Source organism: Amblyomma americanum, chromosome 5 (assembly GCF_052857255.1).
Source record: "Amblyomma americanum isolate KBUSLIRL-KWMA chromosome 5, ASM5285725v1, whole genome shotgun sequence".
In the NCBI taxonomy this organism is placed as follows: Eukaryota; Metazoa; Arthropoda; class Arachnida; order Ixodida; family Ixodidae; genus Amblyomma; species Amblyomma americanum.
The window spans coordinates 178,815,956-178,836,155 of NC_135501.1; positions in this window are offsets into that span (position 1 = coordinate 178,815,956).

The window sequence follows — 20,200 nt, forward strand, 5'->3', positions numbered from 1 at the left end:
TGAGCCTCTCGGGGGCATTTTATTCAGAAACGGTGCTGCAACAGCTGTATTATATTAAAATAGCACTATCATCTGTCGTCATGGAGGGTACTTTCTTTTTACCAGCACATCTTTTCCGTTGAATGACCTTTTTACATCGAAAAAAGAACACTCAGTATTTTCAACCCTTCTGACACTCCGGAAACTTATGGTGTATTGTTCGGCGCTATTTTTCACGCATAAAGATAAAGTTTCCCCCCTCTGTGTGATCTAAAGCAATTGTGATTGTTCTTTTCAGAAGGCACGAAGAACGTCTTTTTTTGAAGCTTGCAAAAAATCCACCTTAGCGCAAATAAACTCACACAGAAAAAAGACACAACGAGACAATGGACAGGCGCCATTGTCCTTGTGTCTTGTCTGTGTGAACTTAGTTGCGTCAAGGTGGATTTTTTGCAAGCTTCAAAAAATGCTATACCAACTAGCCCAGCAACATGCCTTACTGAGAAGAACGACGTCACGAAAAGCGCCCCTGATACATTAGGCAAAAAGGTAGCAATGTCAAGATAAAAAAAAATAGAGGGGCACATAAGCTCCGCCTAAGAGTTTGACGCGATAGCGTTAATGAAATAATACCCATGCATGCAGAATTGGTCATTCTCTACTTAACATTAATAGATCCTTGGGAGTCATGATACTACTCCTAGCGCTGTGGCGCCGCGGTTAACCGATGCGCCACAGCCCTGCGATGGCAGGTGCTGCCACTGGCGGGCCCCGTGCGACCCATGTTGCTCTTCAAGAGCAAACTCTCGCACCAGTCATTATCTAGCCGCCACGTGCCACACTGCGCAGTTTGCCCACAATCAGGTGGGCAGGTTGTGATGACGCCACAAGGTTAGCTGACATAGGTGGCCCACCTGCCTCCTAGATTGCTTCTCTGGGGATTTTTCATGCATTTATCGCTCACGGTCAATGACACCAACGACGCCACCGGATTTTGTAGCGACAGCTACATTACGCTAGCATTTCGAGCCTTCAGCGTGGTGCTCCTTGAGCTCCGTTGCTGGTCACGTGGCTCCACTCGAGTTCCACTCGGCCAGCTGTAGCTATCGCGTGAGTGCAGGTTTAACCAGAGCTTTTGTCCCGTTGTTCTGGATGTGGAGGCCCCGCAGCCACAGAGTGTGCACCTCTGTGATGTACCGGTTTTTCTAGTGTCACGGTAAGGGGGGCTGTGGGGCAGTGTCGCCGTGTCGAGTGGGACGAAGAAGAAAGAACACCCAGCGAAACGGAGCCAAGTGGTTTAGCATCCTCCTCGCATGTGGGAGGTGCTGTGATACAGTGATACAGTGGGTACAAGTTTTCGCCTGGTTTGGTGCTCGGCTTATTTAGGGTGAAATGCATGAGAAATGGGTCGCTGATTCCACCTTGAGATGTCGAAATTACCTTGTGCCATAGACGCCCTTGCGCCATAAAAATCTTCAATCATCATCATCATCATCATCATCATTAGTTTTTTTTTTATTTTTTAGAATAGTCTTGTGCAGTGGATAATAAGGTTCGATGTAAAATAACCAAACAGTTGCTTCTTGAGTGCATTTTGACTATTCCCGTTCAGAATCAAGCTACTTGTGAATTGATTGTTACGTGGGCGGTATAAAAAGAGATAACTGCATATCTGTAAGAGAGGCCCTTTCTTCTCTTGTGCTTAATGCCGCTGTCGATGATGGTGGAGAAACTACCAGTTACGGCCCCGTTAAAGACGACATTTATGAGGAGTAGGCTAATCATTGTTCATTAACATTTCTATTTCGGCAGATATTGGTCGCCCTCTTAGGAACCAAAAGTGCAGCGTTCATGTATATGCATGACTTCAATTCTTTCACAGTTCGATCCTCAGTGGCGCTTGTCACCCTCCGTGGATAAAATGGTTACAAGCTTTGGAGGGGCCTCGTGCTCGGCTTCTTCTGGCTGAAATGCTTGAGAAATGCCTCCTTTAAGCCACTTTGAATAGACGAAAACACCTTGTCTCATAGATGCCTTTTCGACATAAAAATCATCATTATCATTATTATAGCTAAGTCGAGGTAGCCGATATTCAGGACGTTTCACTATCCCAAGCAGCACATGTAATCGGCCCAATAGTGCAAATATATTGGCAAAGGCCTGTCCTACAAAGGACAAGACTGAAACCATCCTATTCCAATGCTGGGCCGATTACCTGTGTGTTGCCATGCAGTTTTGTTTCGCAGAGGTTCCAGCTTTCTTGGCTTCTAGATTTTTCCACAGAAGCCTGTTGAATAATCTGCTTTATTCATTTGCTGCCTGATGCATTGCTGTTAAGCCATGAAAGGTTAATGCAGTGGGTTATGCTTAGCAGAGAGCTATTCTTCCCTGGAGCGGAGTACTGAGCGGGTCGCCGTCTCTCTTCCAAGGTAGAAGAGGCCATTTGAAACAATTGAAAATGCATACTCCCAAAAAAAACACTATAAGTAAGAAAACGCCATCACGATTTCTCACAATGCTGGATGATTCACCGCGTTAGCGAAAGTGGTGTTCGCCCATTGTATGTCCTGCTCTTTCGTTTTAGTTTCAACAACAGTACAGTCATCTACACACCTGTCTAGAGCGCTGCGGCGGCCAACTGGATTCTACATTTTTTCCCAGTCGCCGCTTCCTGGCGTTTACTGTATAGCGTTTAAAGGCTTAGGGAGTTAAACGCGATCCATATGAATGTGCTTGCGCGATACGGCCTTGTTTCCAGCATTTGACCGCTCGTAAATCACACCACTATGCTCCTGAGTGCGTCGGTCGAGCGCGTAAAAGAGGTCTGAGAGCGTATGAACATGAAATGACGTTGACACTTTGCGCGTTTTTTTTTCTGTTTTTGCGTTAGCAACAAGATGGCAACGTCGCCGATACAAGAAGAAGAAGAAGAAGAAGTAAGAGGTAGAAAGGGGCATGCGCCTTAGCAAAGACTATCCTTGTAACCAGCGCATGTCGAAACGCACAGGCAATGACAACGACGTAGAAGAGAACCGCAGCTACTTCTGCCGGTGTGCCGGCCAGCATGGGAGTTGAGTTGAAAGTCCTTTAGGCAAGGAAGGCGGCATGGCCATGGGTTGGGGGCGGGGTGTATCGAGTACTAGGTAGAATTCCCAATGTTTGCATGGTCGCTATCCACCTCAAATTGCTCTAATCAGGCCACTAAGGGAGCCATGTCTTGCAAATTACGTTTGAATATTACAGTCGGTCGGTAAACGGGGTCGGTAGTCATAACGGAAGGGTCCGATCTCGGAACGCATAAAAAAAAAAATTCCCGATATGAATGCGACGTCTAAAGCTTACCGAGACTAGAGTGGGGAAGCATTAGTCCTTGGGATGTAGAATGAACTTGTAATGTATAGTTAGTCCCCTTACTTTAAAAGCTGGCGTACAGTCCTGATCAAAATTCTTAAGGCCACAGCGTTGAGCTGCAGCGAAATGATCGTTCCTAGACTGCTCCGTGTAGCGGATCACTCAAAACACAAGTCCATCAGGAAGCTTCTGTACCGCAGGAAGAAACCTCCTGCTAGCATTTCAATATCATTCGGTCTTTAATAGTTACGTATTGGTTCTGTTACGCGGCTGGAGCGAGAAGCCTCTGGCCTTAAGACTTTTGACCAAGACTGTGCATAAATTTGGGCTTCATGAACAGTGCAACTCGCAGTAACATTGTATTAGATACGCAACATTTGCCTTTCTTCCCTGTTTTTTTTTTTTCGTGTGTGAGTCAAACAACTTGTAGATTCACTCTTATAATGGAACGTATTCAGTTTATAAAAGCTCCCAGGCTGGCACGCCGGCTGAAGCAGGTGCGGTTCTCTTCTAGATCGTCGTCATTGCCGGTGCGTTTAGGCATACGCTGGTTACAAGGATCGTCATTGCTAAGGCGCATTCCCCTTCCTTCCTCTTACTCTGCTTTGTGCCAAATTCAGTGCGGTGGCTCGCTCGACTTCTTACTCTCAAACTGGACAACATTGTGGACCTTGGTACAAAGACGATTTTGTGACTTCCAGTGCGGTAAATAGATCAATAACACTTGACACTTCTTTTTGGGCGAGTTGGTGCATACTTGATTTGAAGAAAATAGCGCCAGAGCATGCAAACCACGAAAAGACAAGGACGAGACACAAAGATCAGCTAGCTAAATTTAGGCTCAAGGATTTGAGTCACCATCGAACTTCTCACAAGATATATAGTTGAGCATTAGCAATATATACCAGCCATATATGCATTCACACCGATACTGTCAAGGTGCTCAGCTTTTTGCTGTGTAGTATTCTTTTCTAGCTTTAAACTGCGCTTGCGTGTATGACAATGAATAATTGCTCCCTTTTGCAACTCAAGAACGGTGTGGTGAATGGCCCTTGGGGAAGGCTGCCCAGTCAATGGGTTCGACCGATTCTCATGACGTCGTGCCTAATTCTCTTGCACGTGCTAGCGTGATGTGAAGGCGCTAGAGGAAGAAGGCAGTTAACAGTGATTAATCTCATTAATCGCGATATGACAACAACCGGTCGACGCCATTGGCTAGAGAGTCTCCTTTGGCGAATACTCACCCCCCTTTCTACTGTTATAACCGCCTATACCGGCCTAAAGAGATGTAAGATTGCATCAGCAAAAAAAAAAGGAATGCTGATTCCTCCATAAGAATCTCTGCTTGAAGCAAAGATAGCTTTCTTATGTGAACCGGCATTTTAACGTTATATCATTTATCGATGATAACATTTACGGAATGTTTTTCTTCCGTTCTCTACTCAGTTTACGTACTGCTCATCGGTAAAAGGTTTTGTGCGTGTCATCATGTTATGTAGCTCGTCCAACTGTTTACCACTGAAAGATCTTGTGTTGCTGTGGTATTTTTCTTACAGCCTTTGTAATTCGTGGGGCCATTCCTGAGTACCACAGCTCACGCTAAGGAATAGCGGCAAGTGCAGAAGGAAGAGTATTCACTCCTGAAAAATCATCCCATTGAGCTGGTGCTGATTTATGCAAGATTTGTCCTTTCACCCGGCTGTGCTATTGTGTAACTATAGTTGTGCAGGAACTTTTTTTTGTCTTCGGGAAGTGCTGTAAATAGCACTTCTGTCTTCGTTATTTTACCCGCTGCAGTAGCTCAGTGGTTAGGGCGCTCGGCTACTGATCCGGAGTTCCCGGGTTTGAACCCAACGCTAAGGTGCCCGTGTGCTGAGCGATGACGGTGCACGTTAAAGATCCCCAGGTGTTCGAAATTATTCCGGAGCCCTCCACTACGGCACCTTTCTTCCTTTCTTCTTTCACTCCCTCCTTTATCCCTTCTCTTACGGCGCAGTTCAGGTGTCCAACGAGATATGAGACAGATACTGCGCCATTTCCTTTCCCCCAAAACTAATCATTATTATCAATCACTCATTATTCTGTAGGTGTTTGCTCCAAGTGACGCATAAGGACATCAGCAAAGTTTTACACTTTTCATTAGGTACAACATATTGGGGGGCTGGTTGGCCCATATCAACAGAAAAAAACTGGTCCCAAGTCAGACGACGCACAGTCTGTCTGTCCAGTCATTCTTGCTGTGTGTCGTCTTATTTGGCGCCAGTTTTTTCTGTTCACATTTTATTATGTTGTCTGATTCAAGAATGCAATATAACAAGCACAACTGCTCTCGAGCAGCGATAACTTCCAAACCACGTCCAATTGACTTTTAATGCAGGTTGACGTCACGTCTCTTTCAAGTATGGAACAAAATAGTACTGGTCTGCTTAGAACCCACACTGGCTCCGAGAACACAACCAACAAGTCCGGTGGTCAGTGAACGGCTGGTGTGGAGTAGTGGGTCGTAGTTACTGGAAGGAAACCTAAAAGCAAACTCATTCTCGGCAAGTATTCTAAGTGGAGCTGTTAGCGACTTCATGTCTTACATGCCCTTAAGCCAAGTCCACGGCTCGTGGTTTCAGCACGACGGGGCGCCTGCGCACTTCTCGTCGCATGAAAGGGGCTGTCTAGACAGGAACTTCACCGGTCAGTGCATAGGGCGCGGTGGACCCATGGCCTGGCCACCTACGTCACACAACCTAACTCCATTAGATTTCTCTGGGGTTACGTCAATAACGAAGTCTACGCAGCTGTACCCGAAGACGTGGCAAACCTCACAGAAAGAATCACCACGGCATGTGCTAATGTGACCCTAAGGTAGTGAAATGAGTGCTGCAGTACATGGAGAGATTCATGGCGTGTGTGACGGTTGAAGGCAAGCACTTCGAGCATTACTGTTGAGTAACGCTTAGCCATCAATATAATACTGGGCGGCAGTCATCAATTTACTGCTTTTGCAATTATCTTGCGCGAAACATAATAAATCGAAAGCCAACAGCATGCACATTGTTCCTACCTTTCCTGATCAGGAGCAGAAAGGGAAAATTTTCGCGTTTCCGCCGTGCTGTATATTCGAGGCCGCGGACTGTAGAAAACGTGTCGCATGTTGCAAAATTTTCTGCCAATGGCGAAATAGGAATGCGTGTTGCCCACGGCAGCAGTGACAATGCACGCATCTCGAAAACCTGTCTGCCGCACTCACAGCTAGCCTCGTTGCCGTGTAGGTATGCTATCCACAAACGGGTGTCTTCAGGATTTCGTACCTCCCTTACGGGTCGTTCCACGCCAAACGGCCCAGACGTTGTGCTCGACCATCTCCAATCTGTTCAAAAAAAAAATCATGAAAACGTATCCTAATATGCGTAATGAAAACCTGAAACACTTTTGGCGAATTTTTTTTTTTCGTGAGGTGAGGACAGTTTGAGTATTTAGAACAGGAGTAAAACCAGGCGCTGCTCAATAATTAATGAAACATTCAAATTTTTAGAAAACACTTCACAATTTTTTCCATTGGCATTTACAGATTCTGGCTTTCATTATAATTCGGAGCATGCACCTTTATACGGTATAAGTATTTTTAAAAAATCGAAGAAAAGTATCAAAATGTACCATTTTTCTCGTTTCTTGTTTTAAATATCACCTAGCTCTCGAAAATTCGGTAATGCCCGTTTTCTTTCCCTGTATGACTAATATCTATAATAAAATTTACTGGTGATGAAACTTCGTACATCGAAGTAAAAAAATACTAAATTTGCAAAAAGTGCGTTCTGAGCCAAAAACAGTCGTTAATTTCACCCTGAGGTGCTCTAAGTAAAAATACAGACAACAGTGGGTTACGTAGAACAGTTCAATTCGTTCCATTTTTGAAAATTTTATCCAGGCAATTTTTGCTTTCAGTGAGAAAAGTATTTTTGAAATTGAGCTCTCGCGCCGCAAGTTGCGTTGTCTCTTTACGCCTCTTCACTGCAGAGCACAACACTACTGACAGCCTGGTCAGACGAAATGTAGAGTTATTGTTCTCAAGTGAGGTTTGCACTGCAGGCAAGCATGGCAACGTTGAGTAGTCGAACAGGTAATCGTGGGAAAACATTTCCTTAGTCCCCCAAGTGAGCTAGTTATTCGGTGTGGTTCTGTCGCAGTCAGTCATTCTTGCCAGCGCCATGACAGACGTAAGCACGAGCACAGGAGCTTTTCAGACGCCGATCTGGAAATGACCAGAAGGATCCGATGTTGAAACAATCCTCGACGCAGCAGCACCACGTCGTGATACCTGACCCCTTTGGCCGCCAGAGGCTCATGCCCGGCTGTTTCTGATGCGATGCATTGGTTGTATTTGATTTAATTATTGTAATTTCTGCATTATTACTCCAGCGACAACTGTGCACGGGAAACTATGCTGGCGAATCACTTTCATGTGAGCGATGCACCTACGCACGAGCGGGCCGCGTTCACCACCAGCACGCCTCGGGTTACTCGCCGCAGGGGTGTGCACTTCACACTTTAAAGTGTGCTCCGAGGCGCGCGCTCTTCGCGATCTTATTCGGATATAAATAAATGAGTTGTGATACGCCTGCCATGCCAGCTGGTCATCCCTCCTCGTGGACCATGCGAGACAGCACGCTGAATACCCTTGTTTTGAAGCGAAAAGCTTCACTACGACAGCTTTGCGAGCTGTCAGCGGGGCCGCAAGTTTGACCTTGAATGTAGCTAGAGGTCAAACAAAGAAATGACGCCTGTCTCACATATCTCGGTGTACACCGGAACCACGCCCATAAGGGAAGGAAAAATGAAATGACAACTGGTTTTAAGGAAAGAAAATTACGCCTGTCTTACATATCTCGGTGGACACACGAACCACGCCGTGAAGGAAGGAAATGGAAATGAAAGTTGGTTTTAAGGAAAGGAAATTAAGCCTGTCTCACATATCTCGGAGGACACCCGAACCACTCCGCAAGCGAAGGAAAATAATAATAATAATTGGTTTTGGGGGAAAGGAAATGGCGCAGCATGTCTCATATATCGTTGGGCACCTGAACTGCCCGTAAGGGAAGGGATAAAGGAGGGAGTGAAAGAAGAAAGAGAGAGGTACCGTAGTGGAGGGCTCCGGAATAATTTCGACCACCTGGGGATCCTTAACGTGCACTGACATCGCACAGCACACGGACGCCTTAGCGTTTTTCCTCCATAAAAACGCAGCCGCCGCTGTCGGGTTCAAACCCGGCAACTCCGGATCAGTAGTCGAGCGCCCTAACCACTGAGCCTCCGCGGCGGGTAACGAAGGAAAATCAAAGTTGTTTTTAAGAAAAGGAAATGACGCTGCTTCACTTTGCGCTATTTTCTGTCCCAAAAAAAAACTTATTTTTCCGACCGCGGCGGTTGCGTTTTTTTTTTTTTTTGAGGAAAAACGCTAAGGCGGCCGTGTGCTGTGCGATGTCAGTGCAGGTTGAAAATCCCCAGGTGGTCGAAATTATTCCGGAACCCTCCACTACGGCACCTGTTTCTTCCTTTCTTCTTTCACTCCCTCCTTTATCCCTTCCCTTACGGCCCTGTTTAGGTGTCTAACGATATATGAGACAGATAGAGCGCCTTTTCCTTTCCCCAAAAACCAATTATTATTATATTTTTCAGTTTGCCTTTAAGTACTTATCTGCAGGCTTTGGGCGTCATTTGGAACCGGATTTGGTTCCTTATCTCCGCATACAACGAACAATAACACAGTTGTAAATATTACCGAAGCTATATTAAATTCATACTGTCTTGTGTGAGCGCATTTAATGTCGTTACGATGAATGCAAAATGTTTAACAAATAAAAAAATATGGAAGCCGCCAGGCGCCCGACCATAAACGTAGCAATGGAGATGCAGGTTTTCGCTTTCGACCAGGGTTAACCAGAGCTAAACTACCAGCAATTATTTCTCCTCTTGGCAGCCCCGCACAAAATAGGGTCTGTTCGAACGCCGAAGGCAATTAATAATAATAAGAAGAAGAACAAGAATATTAATTGGTTTTGGGGCAAATTAAATGCGAGGTATCTGTCTCATATATCGTTGGACACAGGGAAGGGATAAAGGAGGGAGTGAAAGAAATTACGATCTCGTTTATTGCATACCATACCCCGAACGTCACGCGATATCTTCTCTAGCTCAAGCCCTAAAAATGTAGGACAGCGAACAACGGGAAACTCAAGTTGTTCTCTGGCGATAAGTGTCGTGCCATGCCAGGTGGCGTGTTCTGCGGTGAAGAGGCGTAGAAAGACGATGCAACTTGCGGCGTGAGAGCTCAAATTCAAAAATTATTTTCTCGACTTAAAAAAAATTCCCCGATAAAATTTTCAAATGAAAGGCAATAAGTGGTTCTACGCAAGCCGCTTTTCTTTGTATTTCTACTTGGAGCACCTCAGGGTGAAATTAACGACTGTTTCTGGCTCAGAAGGCACTTTTTGCAACCTTAGTATTTTTTTACTTCGACGTACGCAGTATCATCATCTGTAACATTTATTATAGATACTAGACATGCGGAGAAAGAAAACGGCTTTTTCCGACTTTCCGTGAGCTAGCTGACATTAAAACAAAAAACAAAAACGATACATTTTCATACTTTCTTCGATTTTTAAAAAAATACTTATATCGTATAAAGGTACATGCTCTCAAATATAATGAAAGCGAGAATCTGTGTAACTGCCAATGAAAACATTGTGAAGTGTTTACTAAAAATTTGAATATTTTATTAATTACTGAGCAGCGCCAGGTTTCTTGCCTTTTCTAAATATTCAAACTGCCCATACTTCACGAAAAAAAATTTTCGTCTAAAGTATTTAAGGCTTTCATTACGCATATTATGATAAGTTTCCATGAATTTTTTTTCGGCAGATTGGAGATGGCCGAGCGCAACGTCTGGGACGTTTGGCGTGGAATGTAAGCAGTATTGTGGGTGGGATTTCCGGCGCATAATGAGCGTGCAGTTTCTGAATCGGATTTCAAAAGGCTGAAATTTCATTCGTGAATATATCCGTACCTGTTGCACTTAGGCACGCGCTGGAAATTGCATTAATCTTGAATCATCAGTCTGCAAAATTGTGGTTGCAATATGCCACGTAAAGTGAGGAATAGAAAGATAATCAGCGAAACTCCGCTAACTATTTCAATAACTGTGACCGCTACTTCTTATTCTTCTGTACATCAAGCCAAATGCACATTCAATGAAGGCGGCATTCACGATACTATCACCCGTTTCACAGTACATTAATTTATCTTCTGCAGCAAATAAAAAGTTTCCACATCCCAGAAGTCACACAATTCACTAACAATGTGCACAATATCCATGTCCTGGCTTTCGGTATTTTATAGACGCCACAGTGTCTATTTGATTCAGAAATCTACATTCCTACTAAGCAGAAACACGTCTGCAACACGAAGTAGTCTTCTAATTTGTGTACCAAAAAAGTTTTAACCGGATTATACGGATATTGGTATCATGTTCTAGTACAAAAATTAGTATGATATTGTTATTATACTGATGGTATATTCCATTACGTGTATACACGGAACTCTGTGTATGTGCACAGCAGATATATACTATTTTTCAGTAGAGCGGAGCAGCTCGGCCATCCCTTCAAACCGTCATAGTAGACTTGCAAATGACGACCGTCGTCTCACGCATGCGTTTGACAACTCGTGATCGAGTCTTTAGAAATACTCTCGACTTTATTTCTATTTAAGTTTCGGGCTCAAATTTTTATCTCAAGGCAACGTGTCACTGACCTCTAAATACAACTGCTGAGGTTTAGCCGCTGTGTGACGCATCAGAAAGTTCCTCGCGGATCGCAAAGCTATCATGAAAAAATACCCGGCACAAGATCGTTTCTTTTAAAACAGCCGTTACTTTTGGAACCCGCTGCAAGTCCAGTTTGGTTGATCAGAAATATATTCGTTTACTCAGAATGTAGCTAGGTGTATACAATTCCTGCCGTCTTATTTAATTTGAGATCGTACGAATGCTACCTAACTGAAACGGAATTACACTGTTGCGATGAAAAAATCCGGATATTTTAATACCAGTGCTTTTCTTTCACCAAAAGGTCGTCGTGTCAACTCCATTGTTTTGCGAGGCAGTGCCGTTGTGTGTTATGCGCCCAGGCACTGCAATATAACGCATGGCACTCAGGCAAGCCAATCTTTTTCGCGCTATGAAAGTTGTGGGCAGCCCGGTCAGTTTATTTCTCGGAGCAGCACAACATATTAGCAGAGAAAGAGAGAGCATGCTCCAACTGCGAATTCAAGCGTAGATATGATCGTGGGATAATACCTATGCGTCATGACCGTGGAAAGCTTTCGAAAAACTTTCGAAATTGGCTTGCACACGTCTTGCACCTATCTTTATTTTTTGGATGTTTACGGCCTACCGTAGGTATTTTATTGGCTCCTTTCCCGCATTTATCGCATTGACCTACCAGGTGGCAGTTTCCCGTTGTTCGCCGGAGTCTGCGGCGAGCTTAGGCAACTTGCTGTGAGCAAGCACCAAAAAGTGACGAAATTCTGTGCCTCCCTTTGCGGAGATGAGAATAAGCTCTTGCACAGTGACGAAAATACCGTTCGACCGAAGCAAATTGCGTCAATAGATGTGGTGTGAAAAGCACACGTTATTTACAGGCAATAAATTCAACGCTTATATATATTATTCAAGAAGGAAAATGTCGATTGTAACGCTCAAGGGCTTGATACGTTATATGAAATTTAAAAAAAATTGCTGTATATAAGTTATACTGTTCAGGTTCTCAGTTTTGCCGCCTTGCAGGGCTACACACTTGGCCCACCGCGTCTGTAGGTGTTGCTGCGTTCTGTACAAAAGTTGAAATTAACGATAGGGCACCTTCAGTGCATGTGAACGTCTTTCCACAGAGTCAAATTTCTAAGCCTCGGAGCAAGAAGAATGCAGACGGAGCCATGCCGTGAGAATACGGGAGGGGAGGAGACGAGTTTGAGACCTTAATCAAGAAATCTGTTAGAGGACTGCATATAGTGCTTCACGACGACGGCTATTACGATGGTCCACTTTTTGCTTTGGCGAGACGGTAATTTATTGGGTACCTGTGTGTATTTTCGATTTCCAGCTCTTTCGAACAATATAAATTTACCTAATGGCGCATGTTATTTTCCTCTACCCTCTGGCAGTAGCCGATAACTTCGGTTTCTGAATTGCCCTAGAAGGCGCAGTGTCTATCGTCTTTTTTACCTGCCGTAATGGATTTGGTTTTCCCGGCAAGCTATCTCCAGGCTATGTTCGCTGGCGTCAATGGTCTTAATATTTCGGTTGGAGCTGCGGTGAACTCGTGTTTTCCTCACGGTTGAAGCATAGGATGTTCTACTAAAGGCGATAATCGTCACATGAAAACTCAAAAAAATATCTGCATGTGCGCTTCAGGCCAATTGAACAGTAACTACTGTGCTTATCACGAAAAAAAAAAAGTTACGTGTTCACTTCTTTCTACAGAACCGCCTGGGTGGCGCAGTGGATACGGCATTTGGCTGCTGTTCAGAAGGACGGCGGAAAAAATATCGGCAGCGGCGGCCGCGTTTCTACCGACACACCCCTGGGCTGTGTGATTTCAGAGCACGTAAATGATCTTTAAATGGTTGTAATTAACGAGGATTCCTTCACTACGCAGCATCTCATATCCCATTCGCAGCTTACGACCTCGAACACCACCGAGCATAAGAGCCACTGCGCCAAACGCCTTAAACACATGGCGCATTGTATAGACATGCTGAGACCCGCCGCGGTGGCTCAGTGGTTAGGGCGCTCGACTACTGATCCGGGGTTCCCGGGTTCGAACCCGACCGCGGCGGCTGTGTTTTTATGGAGGCCAAACGCTAAGGCGCCCGTGTGCTGTGCGATGTCAGTGCACGATAAAGATCCCCAGGTGGTCGAAATTATTCCGGAGCCCTCCATTACGGCACCCCTTTCTTCTTTAATTCCCTGCTTTATCCCTTCCCTTACGGCGCGGTTCAGGTGTCCAACGATATATGAGAGAGATACTGCGCCATTTCCTTTCCCCAAAAACCAATTATTATTATTAGACATGCTGAAGGTGACATTTTCGGCAGACTGGATCTGCCACGCACCATGAGCGGGAATCTGCAACAAATGGTCATTGTGTTGGTTTGGCTGTTGTGTTGGTTGTGTTGGTTTGTTTATCCATTTGAGCTTACAAATTATATTTTTTTTATCGCAATTCAACCTGCAGCTTGCAAAGTATATGAACATGGTACCTGAAGTAAGAAACGCACAACATCACATAGCGCGTTAGGTCGCTGTGATGTCGTAGAGTGCACGTGTTCTCGGTACCTCAGTTTCATTAACCATAGCGACACTGCACGTCTTTGTTGGAAATGTTGGCAGCCTGAAATAAACAGGGAGACAGATAAGATGCAAACATGACAAGACGAGCGGTGTACTGATGTGTTTGGACTGTTTTGGAGGTGCTTGTACCCTCTCCGAGTCAGCATTTCTTTCTAGCTGTTAACACTTTTAACACGGATTGACAACTGGCTAAACTATTTGTGCTTCTCAACATATTTGAAACATAACCGATGAGCCAAGGATATCCACCTCAAGTCTATGTCTCCTAGGTTTGATTTTGCCTTTTGCAGTAGGATGGTACAGGTGTGTTCCACGGAGCATATATGTACCATACGTTTGCGTGCTGACAATTCCCGAACTGTGAAGCAAATTAATAGCATCCTTTTTCTTCGGCTAACAGGCGTCTCTGGCGGTCTGTGTGTTTTTACAAGCGCTTGTGTGCAGTCCGACGCGGGCCAGGTTGTCGCGGTACATTGTTCGTGCTTCTCATCCATTCCCTCAGTGATCTGCTCAGAGTAGATCTTGAAGCAACTACGATTGCTAATTCATTCTTCATATGCCTTAAGCACAGCGGTACAAATGCATGCCACATTAGACTTGCCGTTACGAAGTCAGTGGTACAAGTGCTTACTACTTTTTGGTATTACAAAACAGTGTGAATGGCTTGAAAGCTCCGTCATTCAAAATCTAGATCCGTTCGGACTTCAAGTTTACGATTTGTACGTGGGTGAAACATAACAATAGTTTACGCCTCACAAAGATTTAAGCATCATAGTAACCATCTCTGCCCATCCCTTTTTCCACGCTGGCGATCCTTCTCTTTGGCCGCCTCTGTATTTTGTAGCGAGAGCTACATTACGGTAGCATTTCTAGCCTTCAGCTTGGTGGTGGCACGTGACCAGGCACATGGTGCGGAGCAGCTACTGCTGCCGGTGGCGCGGCGCGCCGGTGAAACCGAGCTGCAACAGCTGTGCGCATGCGCCGTGTCAAGTGGTACGAAGATGAAGGAACGCCCAGGGAAACGGAGCGGCAAAACACTGACTTTGCAATTCAACTGAGCAAGTTCCACTCCGCCAGCTGTGGCTATCGCGTAACTCCAGGTTTGACCAGAGCTAAACCACGTCCATTTTTTTTGTTCCCGCGCTGCTGCTAAACTCCCCCGACTGTATCTTCCTTTGCTGCACGAGCCCGTTGTTTTCGTACAGCGTCATGACGCTTTCTATCTATAGCCGGTATACCTAAAAGCCCCAGCGCTTTAAAAGTCCCTTCATTCCTCTCACTACAGGATTCAATTACGAAACACAACGCTATGCCGCGTAGAAATGTTATACAACGCGGGAGAGACGAGGCACAGTGAGAGACACCGAGAAGCGCTGACTTTAACCTGAACATATACCTGCCATACAGAGGAGTAGAAACGGGGAGGACGGCAAAGGATGTGAGTGCACATAGTGCAAGACTGAGAAAAAAAAAAGGCAAAAATCGCGCTGCGAACTACCACGCCACTACCGGCATTGGTAGCTAGCTGCTAGTGGAATTGGTAGGAAACCCACCTAGGAAGCGCAGGAAAGCATGGAAGAGACAAAATGTAATGGTGTGACAAAAATAGGTGGAAGGGAACGACGCGAATGAAATAGGGCTATTCTCTCTCTCTCTCCAGTTGAGACACCGGAGGGCTGGACGCTTACGCTGAAAGCGTCATGTGTATGCCATGAGTGCATTTCTGCATTATTAAAAACAAAGCGCTACGAGCGAAGTGATCGATGCAAGCGAAAGTTTCGTAATTGTAGAAAAGATAATACTATTTGTGCAGTGTGTTAAACTTTCACAGGGCTGCGCTGCTTCGCACATTCTTCTTGTTTTGCGATTCCCGCTTCTGCGCCAGAATCATCGCGGCAGCCGTCACGTGACTGCCATTGCATCTTAGCGAAGCAGAAGGGGAGCAGGAGCAGCACAGGAGAGGGTGTGTGTGGGGGGGGGGGCAGCATGAAGGAACAAAAGGAACGCGCACAGGCCTGTTGACAGGCACTGCCATCTTCTCTCTAGACTGAACAGAGTTGAAAGTACGACATAAAGAGACGCGCACCAACGCCACCTGCTCAGAAGCGACGATGCCTGCAGCAGGATCCAGATCCCCATGTGTTCTCTCCGCACAATAGGAAAAGTTGAAGATCTAAGTTCCAGCACAAAAATCGGACTTGCAGACCGTACGCCATAGCACACCACACACCCACCACGGGTGCCGACGGCAAATAACAGGTGTAAAGTGCCGGCGGAGAACGACAGGCTGATGTGCGGCGTTCCTACATAAATTATCAGAGGCGATGAAACAAGTGCTTTGCATGTCAAGCCGATACCTGTGTCCAGAACGCGGATACAAGCAATATGCACCACTGTAGAGCCTGCAGAGGCCGTTGGACAGTTGCCAGTTCGTTCGTTGTCGTCTTCTTGCCTTGCGGCGTCAAAATTGCGCAGGGCAAAAACGCGTCGCGTATTAAAAATGACTCATCAGTATTTCGTAGCTAGCGCGAACGAATCAGAGCAAACACTGAGGTGTCTCAGTTCTCCAAGAAGCTGGTTCGGCAAAACGATTTAATAACGTCGATAGCAAGAGCTCATATTCGGTTCATGACGATATCTGCGCTGGTTCGTTTTTTTTTTTAATTCGTCGCGATATCCGGCTATTGTTATCGTCGGTTCGCAATGCTTCCTTTTCACTCAAAATGAAGCAACAATCTCACAATTTGTTGCCCGCCTTGGTGGCAAGGTGGTAGAGGCAGCAGCGCCATTCCACTATTTGCCTCTCTGTCCTCAAATGTGAGGTCAATCGCACAATTTTGAACCGCGTACCCACATGTGGCACTTTCCCAAAGGTAGCTCCTCCCAGATTATCGCTACCCTACTCACTTGTGCTGTGTGGAAACAATGTATTTGTGAAAAACACAACTGTACATTTTTTTGTATTGACGTACGGCATCGGCAACGGCCCGTTGTGCAAAATAGCGCCCTCATCCAGATGTTGCTTAACAATAGTCTCTCGCAGCGCACACTTTAGCCGATGAGGTAAGTAGAACCGAAACTTTGCATTGCAGCGCTGGGACAGTCGATGAAGCATGTCTCAAGAATGGTTTAGGATCCCAGTACAAGGTTTCCAACACGTTTTAGAAGCTCAGGAAAGGGTCGTAGATGACGCTCAGTGCATGATATTCTATGGCGCTTCTTTTTAGTCAATGTATTTACTTTAGCCAGTATGTCTTTCTTCCGCAACAATGGTGTATTGTGCTGCCCGAGAAAGCATGCTTCGCTTTCTGCGGGAATTCTTTAGGAAACACCTCCTTATTTTACGATGCAATTTTACGTGGTGGGGTTTTCGAAATCCGGAATCACATCTACAAGGATAATGGGGCTCGGCTGCAGTTGCCTTCATCCTAAGGAGGTGTTTGCTTGAGGTACAAATTTAAGAAGATATCAAAGGGGCTTTGCGTCGGGTCGACGCGGTGGCTGAGTGGTTATGACGCTCGGCTGCTGGCCCGAATGACGCGAGTTTGATCCCGGCCGCGAAAAGGATGCGAAATTCTAGCGGCCAATGTATTGTGCGATGCCAGTGCACGTTAAAGAACCCCAGGTGGTCGAAATTTCCGGAGCCCTTCACTGCGGCGTCTCTCATAGCCCGAGTCGCTTTTGGGCGTTAAACCCCCATAAACTAAACCAAACCTAACCAATCTTGCTTCTTGGTGGCCAAAAAAAGGTGGTCGGGCAAATTATGTTGTCATCAAAAATAACTTACAAAAAGAGAAATAGAGTTTTAACATAAGATTCTCAAGGTGTAAATGTACAGTTCAAATAAACTGAGCGGATTTTTAGGACCTGATGCCTCTTCCAAAAGGGCAAAGAAGTTAGGTATTTAAAAAGGATAGTGTTTGGCAAACGAGAAGTCTACGATGCAGTCTGATGATATAGGACGGCTTACGTTGCATGGAGGCTGATGTATTTCTCTCGACGGTATCAAAAATAACATCTAAATTTGTTTTAAAGAAGGTGAATTCTGAAACAGCGTGCAGGGCATGCAACCACCAAGCAGGAAAAACACGCCGCTGTGGCTCAGTGGTTAGGTTACTCGGCTACTGATCCGGAGTTTCCGGTTTCGAACCCGACCTCGGCGGCTGCGTTTTTATGGAGGCAAAACGCTAAGGCGCCCGTGTGCTGCGCGATGTCAGTGCACGTTAAAGATCTCCAGGTGGTCGAAATTATTCCGGAGCCCTCCACTACGGCACCTCCCTTTCTTCTTTCACTCCCTCCTTTATCCCTTCCCTTACGGCAACGCTCAGGTGTCCGCCGATATATGAGACAGATTTGGCGTCCTTTCCTTTCCCCCAAAACTAATTATTTTCATTATTATTATCAAGCAGAAAAATGCAAGGCCACCGTTGCTAATTCTTCTCTTTTCACAAATACGAAGAGGTCTAAACGCGCAAATAGAATGAAAAAACGGCAGCACCTTGGAAGATTATCATGCCGATAAAGAAAATTCCTCTGGGAAACTTTAAAGTGGCACAAGAGCGAAGGCACTCCTCTAAATTCAAGGGGTTAAGTGGTTGACTTGAGCGAAACTAAGCACGCGTACGGAGGGGGCCTCTGTCAAGTTGTCGGAAGGACATAGTATAGGCAGGCTTCAGTATTGAAAATAAAATTTTTTTCTGACCTGTTGAAGCATTAGAAACGCAGTGCGCCTTCAAATCGTTGGCGGTTTTGGTCTCATACTTACGGCGGGATCTTGCGGTCGGTGACATCGCAGTTGTTTTTAGCAAACTATAGGTGCTTCAGAAAGAGCACGACCTGCCATAGAGCGAGTTGTTTTATATTTATTCATAATAATGTACCTTTCTTTAATCTTGAAATCTTGACTAAAAGCGGGGTAGATTTGTGTTTCACTAGCCGCTAATTTATTTCTGTCCATCCAAAACCTTTGTCCCCTTTTTGATAGAGCAGGAACATAAACTTTAGCACAGTCGTGAGCAATATGAAATAGAAAAATCGCTTTGCACAAAATTTCAAATTTCTAGTAATTTATTCACTAGTTTGGGAATGTCATTAAGATAATATTCGTTTAGATAATATTCGCCAAGAGAGAGTAAGTTAGAAAATAGAAGAAATTGTCCTGATCACGCATAATTATGAAGTCATCAATAACTAAAGCTGTAATTTCGTTTCCTCTCATATTTTTCACAACTTTACCTAGCCTTCAATAGGTTTAATGAATTTCTGAGGCCCGAAATAATAGCGCCACGTTGTAACTCTAGGCTCTGAACCGTATTGACGCTTACGCTCGAGAAAAATTGTTGCTCTTTACACACCCGATTTTCCTAACAAAAGTATTGCCCAAAACCAGCCTGTTTATTGTGGACCAATATATGCCCCATAGCTTCATGTGCAGGAGTATGAATGGTCTATAGCTTCATGACCCTAAAAATGCTTCATAATGATGAATAACTTGGGCGATTCACTCTCAATTTAACACAACGCAGGTTAGCCGGGCCTCTTGCCCATGCAAACAAAAGGAAACATCATAAATCAATGCCAACTGAACGCTAGTGACGAAAATTCAAGAAATCATTGGATCGCTTCCACTACTGTTCTCCATGCGCTCCATGCATGCAGTAATCGGTATGAGCTATCATGCGTCATACCTTTATCTGCTTTCAGATTTTCGGTCGCTTTCCCTATTCCTTCTTGCTAGACAATGCAATGGCGATTCTTTGTGTCTGCAGTGGTACACAGTTATGTTCGGTGGCTTACAGCGGGAAGGTCAGTGACCGAGAAGAAACCTTTGCAAGATGATGACGCCACCATTTGCGTAAATGAAAATGCGGCATTGAATTGGACGCTTACAGGTGTTCCCTAGGAGTGGGAGTTACACTCAGTCTTAACGTGCTATAATCCGACTAGTCATATCCAACCAGCTTACATCACTATTCGTAGCTTGCTTCGCAAGCTCTTAGCGATTTAACCCGCCTTTAAAATGCCGTAAAAATGGCTAATATTTTCCCAGACATTGGTATTTGAAACGTGTTCATTAACTGAAAACGGCGGTTCTAGCACTTCGCAGAAGCAATGTAGAATGGCATTGAAACGGCTTCTATAGTTGCAATTATTTTAGTACTACCAGTAATGTATGTAGTAATGCTACCAGGTGGGAATATTGCATGGTTGTGTCTTGTTGCTTTCAATCGAGTGCACTATGGACATGAGGGTTTTTGTAGTATATGCTTCTGAAGCCAACATCTTTCGAAACCATTAAAAGCTCAGAAAAGTGTTAATACTTTTACTGTCGCAGCTTCCCAGTTTGGTGTCAACTAACTATAAAAATACCTTATTCCCGCTTTCCTCCAATGCTTCCCTTCCTATTATATAGTAAAGCAGGAATAATAAGATACGTCATCAACCAAAAGTTGCTCAACATGTGGTTGTTTA